We start from the raw sequence: 8,749 nt of genomic DNA on the forward strand, positions 1-8,749 counted from the left end.
CTAAAAATCTTATATGTTCTGGTATAATGTTATATGTAATAATCCTAGTTATTACTTTAAAATGTGTATCTCAGAAATAAAAAAAAACAAAAAAAAAAAACAAAAACGACGAGATTTACGTGGATTCACGACAGAAATGGTGAGCTGCAGAGAAGGCTGGTTGGAAAGTCAGGACCTGAGAAGTCGCAGGGAGAAGCATGTACTCTTTCCTGGGTCTCAGGGCTGCAGTGTGAGCCTGAGCTCCTAACTGGCTGCCGCCTCTGCTCCAGGAAGCCCTCCTGGGATTGGAGCCAAGATCAGAGCTCCAGCCTCGACTTAACCTCTACCTGGCTGTGCCACCTTGGACGTGTCGCTCACTGTCTCTGAGCCTCGCTTTGAGGTCTCCTCGCCTGTAAAATGTGGGTGTCAGACAGCATTCACCAGTCTGAGCCCTGAGCCCAGCCGCCGCGTGCCTGGGGGCCCTCCAGCCCTCTCTGATATCCCCACAAGCAGAACCCAGGGCCCTGAGGAGGCCCAAATCAACCATTACCATCCTAGAACACGCTTCTGGAATCCGAGAATAAATCTGAAACGTTATCCACCGAAAATGAAACATTTCTACAATTTTATTATTACAAATGTGAGTCTCCAAATTTTAAACACTGACATTTTTCTGGGTAATAAAAACAATTTCTCAGCACTGTCAACCTCAGATGACTCCTGGGTTTCCTCGCCTACAAGCCTGTGATGCTTAATAAACACTCCTTTGGATAATATCCAACTGTTGGAAAATAGTCCCGATCTTTCGGTGCAGATGAACATCAGTCAGGTAAAAGTTTCGGGCAATATGTTTCCAGAAGGAATTCTATACCCAGGAATAATTGCTCAGGCAGATCCCAGAGCCTTCATCTTTAACTTCTGAAAATGGTTGGCAGTCTGGAGCAGTCATTTCTACAAGCATTTTGTTTAGATTTGCCTCCGAGGACTCAAAACTATGAGGAATGGCCTTCCTAAGGCATTCTTGTGACGTGTGTTGTTCTGAGGTTTGAATAATGAGGACAAAATGTGTCTGGGTGCCTTGCTTATGTGTAATACTGGATTCCTTTCTTCCTTGCTTCATCGTCTTCAGTGTGTCTGCCTCAAAGATAATTTATCGTGGACCTGGAACTCAGTTTTGAACTTTTTTCTCTTTGTGAAATATGGACGGGACTAAGTTGACATTTCACTTCTAATTTATTCACACAAGATATGAACAATTCTCACACTGGAGCTTTTCTTGAAGGGTGTATGACCTAAATGGAATTAAACCACTAAAAAATGAAATAAAATTCTTAAAGAGATTCTGTTCCATGTAAGGAGTGTTATTACTCTAAAATTTCTACAGCGATGAAAATTATAATTAAATCTCCATTTTCTGCCTTTTATTGTTATTTATATTTTATAAGCTCAAACCATCTATAATAGTCTTCCTGAAATTATCAAGCAAATACACTCTCTCAATATTTGTATTAACCATCAATCTAGTTCCCTAGTCAATGCTTTAAAGCCCTTAATTATTGTTTTTCTTCAGAAAATTAACAGCTTTCACCACCATTAATTAGCACAGCCTTTTACTCTTGAAATAATAAATATGTGCTTATACTTCAACTGAATGGCTCAATTTTAACATAAAAATTGCATAAGCAAACACATTGCAAGTAGAAAAAAAGAGAAGTAGATGGAGTAGCTACAGATTTAAAAAGGCAAAACTATGATATAATGTTTGGAGATGCACCTTAGATGATAAAACAATAAAGAGAAATTAGGAAATGATGGACGCTGCCATAAAAGTCTAGATGCTGGTTTTGCGGGGCTGAGAGGTGTGTTTGGGGGCAGCCTGTGGAAGGATCTGGGTGGCTGGCAAGTTCTATTTCCTGTGCTGGGGAGGGTGCAATTACGAGGATATTTACCTTACAATAATTTATTAAGTTATATGTGTTTCGTGTGGTTTGGGGTACTATGTTGTATTTAATGATAAAGCAGGTTTGTTTGTTTTTTAATATTCTTTTTTCTTTTTCTTTTTCTTTTTTTTCTTTTGGCTGCACTGGGTCTTCACTGTGGTGTGGGCTCTATAGATGCAGTGCGTGGATTTAGTTGCCCCGTGGGCACGTGGGATCCTAGTTCCCTTACCAGGAATCAAACCTACGACCCCTGCATGGGAAGGTGAATTCTTAACCACTGGACCACCAGGGAAGTCCAAAACAGGATTTAAAAAATGATATGAACTTCCCTGGTGGTCCAGTGGTTAAGACTCCATGCTCCCAATGCAGAGGGCCCAGGTTTGATCCCTGGTCAGGGAACTAGATCCCACATGCATGCTGCAACTAAAGATCCCACATGCCACAACTAAGACCCAGCACAGCCAAATAAATAAATAAATAAATATATATATAAAAAGATGGGAGTGTTTGAGAAGATTGCTCTGATTTGCTGAGAAAGAAAATCTAATATAGATATATATATTTAAAAAAGGATAAAATTGCAATCTGGAAATAAGAAAAACAAAAAGTTGGGACATAATATGTAACATCAAAGGCCTTCTATAAATTTCCTTTTCCACCTGCATACTTTATTCATGCTTTTCCCTTTTCCTTCTGGCCCCAGTGCAACCCTGTTTGTGTTTTGACCCTCTACTCAGAGGTCATCATATATGAGAGAAACTAATCCTGTTTCTCCTCCTGTCTCCCCCTCCCCCTCCCCACCCCACGGACCCGAGGCCTCCCCGCATCCCTCTGCTGTAGCTCTCACCACAATAAATAGAAACTCTTTTCATTCATCCGTCTCTCCCATTCCGCTGTGAGCAGCTTGGGAGTGGGAGCCTAGCATACTCCCAGACATATAGAAGACATCCTAATTTACTAATTAAGTTTAAACTTCACAGCCCCCTCTGTTCCAGTAACATTTGGTTTCACATCATCATTTTGCATGATGATTCGAGGAGAGCAATATATCTTCTAAGAATTTTAATTGTCAGAAGAGGGGTTTCTAGCTGAAGTTATTACAGGTTGAAAGTCAGTCCAAAAATCTGCAGGGTTATTCACCTACTGTGCATTTTCTTCAGGGAATGGGATTACAAGTGAATTTCCTTTTCCCTTTTTGTGAAACATTATTTTGTCATTTTCCCATAATCAATGCACATTTATGTAATAAAAGAATAAAATACAATGTTCATTTAAGACGATTTTTTTTCATTTAACTTGCATTCACTGAGCAGTGAAAAAAACACATAAGATATTTTGACTGCACATTAAATCTCAAATGCTTGCCCATGTGTGAAAATGAATGTTCAGCTAGAGCACTGATTCCTGAGACACACGCTGTGGTCAGTTGTTTCCAAAGATGGCGGCAACAGTCCCTCCCACCCCCATGCCCTTCTATGCTGTGACTTTGCAGCTCTTTTTATCAACAGGGGGAATCTATTTCTCCTCCCTTTGGATCCGAGCCACCTGTGACTCACGTCAGCCAGTAGAATGCAGTGGGAGTGAAGCCGTGTGGCCTCTGGGACTAGGCTTCACCAAGCCCTGCAGCTCCTTTTGCCCTCTCTGAAGGCAGCCACTGGGCAAAGCAGCCCGGCTCTCCTGCTGTAGAGGCCTTGTGGACAGAGAAGGCCTGGAGGATGAGAGGCCACGTGGAGGGAAGTGAGACTCCCAACTGACAGCCAGTGAGGCCATCCCTCCCCTTCCAGCCCCAGCGAAGTTCCCAGCTAAATGCTGCCCATGGAGCGAAGAACCACCCGGCTGAGCACAGCCAACACATGGGACGGCGACAGCCAGTAAGCGTTTGTTGTTTTCAGCCACCAAGTTCAGGGGTAGTTTGTTACACGGCAGTAGAGTGTTTGTTCTTTTTTTTTAATTAATTTATTTATTTTTGGCTGCGTTGGGTTTTCGTTGCTGTGCACGGCTTTCTCTAGTTGTGGCGAGCGGGGGCTACTCTTCGTTGCGGTGCGCGGGCTTCTCATTGCGGTGGCTTCTCTCGTTGTGGAGCACAGGCTTAGTTGCTCCGTGGCATGTGGGATCTTCCCGGACCAGGGCTCGAACCCGTGTCCCCTGCATTGGCAGGCGGATTCTCAACCACTGCGCCGCCAGAAAAGGCCAGAGTGTTTGTTCTTAAGGCAGACATTGGCTTGCTGGTTAGATTCAGTGTAACCTCTGGGATCCTGGGGTCACGTTGTTGGTCCCACAGAAGCAATGTCAGAAACGTCTCCAAGGCAGGTGCTTGGCCGTTTGGCCTTTCCAGGCCCAACTTCAGAGCATCCCTATTTCCCAGCCATTGTCTCCCTCTTCCCTATACTGTGCCAAGCTGGAGTCCATCCCTCCCATCTCCCTCATCCCATCGGTTGATCCCCTCTTTGTCTTGTATCTAATAAATTTCTGGGATGTTCCTCAGACCTGAAAACATAATCAACTCTCTTTCATCTTCAAAAAAAAAAAGCCCTGCCCCTCCCCCCAACCAAGCATCCATGTAAGGCTTCCATGCCATCTCTCCTCCCTTTCCAGCCAAGCTTTTCCAAACAGCTGTGTTCATCCTGTTCACCAGAGTCTAGCTCTGCCCCCATGCACCCCAGGCTTGTCTGTCATCAGTATCGTCCAGGAGCTTCCTGACCCCTTATCCCAGGGGCTTACCTCCTCCCTGACCTCTCGGACACACGTCCAACACTGTTCCACCCTTGGTGCCTAGCACATCTCTCCCTTTTATGCCTTCCACGACTTTCCCTCCTCCCCCTCTGACTGTCCCTTCTCTTCAGCCACTCCCCGCTCCCCATTGGCCATCATGTCCCCAGGGGTTTAATGCTCCATTTCTCACCTCACTCCCCATGAACAACCCCCTGCTTTGTGCCCTGCCTTCAGGTTCTCAGGCTCTCTCAAGCTTCTCCCCAGATGTTTCTCAGGCCAGTTCTTTCCTCCAAACCTGACAGACACAAATCCAGCTACATGTAGGGCACCTCCTGAAACTGAGCAGGACCCTGTAGGGCTCCTGGGCAAGGAAGTCTTTCAAACAGTTGCTAATCAGGGAAGGGAGGGGATGCAGAAACAGGGGAGAAGCAGCCATGAAACAATAGTGCAGCCTTGGGGCAGGGTCCTGGTTCGCCTCAAGGGATATGCATAACAATGTCATTGAGCTCTTTACAGAACTAAACCCCCAACAAATGGAAGATGTTAGCATTCTTCATTCCAGAGAAGATCACAGTTTGATAACCTTGAGAAGCTCAATAGGAGACCCCCTGAGGCCCTGCACACACCCTAATACTTATCAGCAACCCCACCTTTGAACCATTGCTATAAAACTCCTCACCAAATCCTCCCGGGTTGGGACACACGGTTTTGAGAGGCACAATCCCACTGCATCCCCCTTTGCCTGGTAAAGCGATAAAGTTATTCTTTTCTACTTCACCCAAAACTCTGTCTCCAACATTCGATTTGGCATGGTGCACAGAGACCAGTTTTCGGCATCACTACTCTTAGAGGTTCCAGAGACGCCTCGAATTCAACATCCTGACCATGACCCCTCAGCCCCCGACCACTTCTCCTTTTATAAGTGGCCTTGCCCCGGGCCACTGGTTCTGCTAAGGCCACAGAAGTACTGGACATGGGCCAGGGTGGCCTGATCCAAAAATGAGGAACTAGAGAGGAGGCACCACACCCCTCCCCAAGCCACCTGCCTTTATCAAGGGCGGGTCAAAGGAGATACCAGGAACTACTCTGCAGTCGCAAGGAAGATGAATCTCTCAGTGCTCATTATCTCCAAAGACAGAGAAGAAGCAGCTCCCATGTGATGACAGAGGGAAGAGTCTAGGGCTCAGAAACATGGCAGCCTTCCCTCTCCAATGATGGGACTACGCTTATGAAAATCCCTTGCATGGGAACCCCTGGCCAAGAAACTCATGCCTGGGTTCACAACCCGGATCTGTGGGAGGAGTGACTTTGCAGTCACATGGGAGGTTGAATCCTGCTCTATGGTCAGGTCACTCAAAATGACTGTTCTCTTGCTCTCTGTACATCCCCTGCCCAACCAGTGCTTGCTTCACCTACACCCTACTCATATGATTGACCTTCCTACATACTTGCCCCAGGCCCCAGCTAGAGATTGTTCTTATCAAAGGGGCAGTGAGGGGCATGCCCCTCTGCTGGTTTCCCTGGTAACTAATGAGCCAACCTGACGTAATTCCCCCTTAAAATTGGTAACCTCTTCTTACCCCCAGGAGTGAGGACTGCCACCGTGTCCTGCCCACCATCACCGCACATGGTGGGGTGTTGCTTCAGACGTGTAAGCTTCCCCCTGTCCATTAAACCACTGATGTCTCTGTTGCTGACTCCCGGATCTTTCTTCGGTCTTAAAACTGGGCAAGTGCAGGCCTCATAGGCCTATGGGATACAGCCCAACATCTGCTCTGCCACTAAGCTATGTGAACTTGAACAAGTTACTTCATCTTTTTGAGTCTCAGTTTCCTTATCTGTAAAATGGGAACAATCATAGCTGTTCCTCTACTTCATAAAGTTATCATGAGGATTACTGAGATTAGGGTAATCATCCTTCCACAAGGCCTTGAACTGTTCTTGGCGGGGGAGGTGGGGGGGCCCTCTTGAGAATGAGAAGAAGCCGAGGAACAAAGGGGCTTTTGTGTCTGCAGATCATGGAGGGTGCTGTGGGAGCCTGGGGCAAGAGGCCCTGTGTCTGGTCTATATGCCTGCACCTGTCCTTTGTCAATGAAAAATTAATCAGTCCGTCTAAGAAAGAAATGGAAAATTTTATTTGAGCCAAATTTGAGAATTGTAATCTGGGAAGAGCATCTTAGAAAGCTCTGAGAACTGTTCTGCCCATTAGAAGTCAAGGCACAAATATATAAGTTTTTTGAGACAGAGGGCTGTACATCAAATTGTTACCAAGTCCAAGCTTGCTCTGCTCACTGCACGACAGGCCAATAAATTGGGAGACGAGGTGCTGAGGCAAAGAATAGCGACTTTATTCGGAAAGCCCACAGACTGAGAAGATGGCGAACTAGGATCCCCAAAAAACAATCTTATCAGGGTCTGGATGCCAGTTTCTTTTATAGAACAGAGAGGCGGAGGAGGTGAGGAAGTAAAGTAAAAGGGCCATTTATCTTGCAAAATAGGAAGGGATGTGTTAATTTCTTCTTTTCTGCAGCCATTCACAGGGCAGGGTCAGAATGTCTCTCTGTGAGGGCTTCCCTGGTGGTGCAGTGGTCAAGAATCCACCTGCCAATGCAGGGGACACGGGTTCGAGCCCTGGTCTGGGAAGATCCCACATGCCGCGGAGCAACTAAGCCTGTGCACCACAACTACTGAGCCTGCGCTCTAGAGCCCGCAAGCCACAACTACTGAGCCCATGTGCCACAACTACTGAAGCCAGTGCACCTAGAGCACGTGTTCTGCAGCAAGAGAAGCGACCGCAATGAGAAGCCCGTGCATCACAATGAAGAGTAACCCCCGCTCACCGCAACTAGAGAAAGCCCGCGTGCAGCAACGAAGACCCAACGCAGCCAAAAATAAATAAATAAATAGAAAAAAAATTTTAAAAGAAAAAAAAGAATGTCTCCCTGTGAGCTGAACAAAGGTACTTTAGTTTAACAGTCAGGCAGAGAGGCAGGGTTCCCTGTGGCAGGCCATTATGTATGCTTACAGCTATAGACAGTGATTATAATAACAAAAGCAACAAAAAGCAAGGGTTAAAGTAAAAGAAAGAGATCCAACATGGAGTCAGAATTGGCTCTTCCCTGTTACAGAATGACGTATTATTGAGAGTTTACACAATCTAGAGTTAAGCGTCCTTACAAGATCCAGAAGGAATGTTTTCTTTTGTTGTCTTGGGAGAATGTTGCTCTTTGTAGCTGAGCAGGTATTGCTGCTGATGCACAAGGCAGATACACAGTGTGCAGTGCAGGGGAGAGAGGAGGCCGAAGGGCAGAGAAAAAATTTTATGTTTACATTTTCTTCTCTTGCCATAAAATATGAATTTTTTTTCACACCTTGAATGTGACGATTTGGAAGGTGCCAGGGGGCTGGAGGTGGATGATTATACTACCCTTGGGCCAGTGCCCAGGAGCCATGCTGGGTCAGGAACCACTCCAGAACCCCCCAAGGGGCAGGCCTCCCAGGACCCTGGGAGCTCAGCCTGAGCTGAGAGGGATCCACGTGCCACCTGTGCCTGGAAGCTTCCACGGAGATGCTTCAGTTACCAAGTGGGGTCACTGCCTCCCTACAACACTCAGGATATTTATAAGCCCCAGAGGGACCAGCAGGCACCCACCCTATGGGCCAGGTGGAGGTGCCCCTCTCCAAGTGCCCTCTATCCTGAGCTGGGAACAGAGGGGAGAGAGCCACACCACCACTTCTGCAAAATCTTTAAACAGAGTTGGGTGGTAGAGATTGCCAGGAAGGCTCTGAAAGTCCTTAGGCACATATTTGTATTATCACTAAAGTCAAAGGTAAAGAGAGCCCATGAGATAAGTTGAACACCATGACACATCTGACTTATGAATGATGGCTGCAGTACAATTTATATCTTGCCCCTGGCTGGCTAGAAACTCTACATCACCTTTAACCAGATACTTAAAAATTTCCTCTTGTCTCTTAAGGAAAGTTGGAATAAACAAAAAAAAGTTTTCTTCAAGGGAAAATGACACCTTGTTTAGAGCACACCCGCGTAGGAAGAAGGGAGATATGATCCTAGCATTTTACTGCCTTTGAGCTATTTTAAACTCTATAAATGGTAC

Source organism: Eschrichtius robustus, chromosome 13 (assembly GCF_028021215.1).
Source record: "Eschrichtius robustus isolate mEscRob2 chromosome 13, mEscRob2.pri, whole genome shotgun sequence".
NCBI classification, from domain to species: domain Eukaryota; kingdom Metazoa; phylum Chordata; class Mammalia; order Artiodactyla; family Eschrichtiidae; genus Eschrichtius; species Eschrichtius robustus.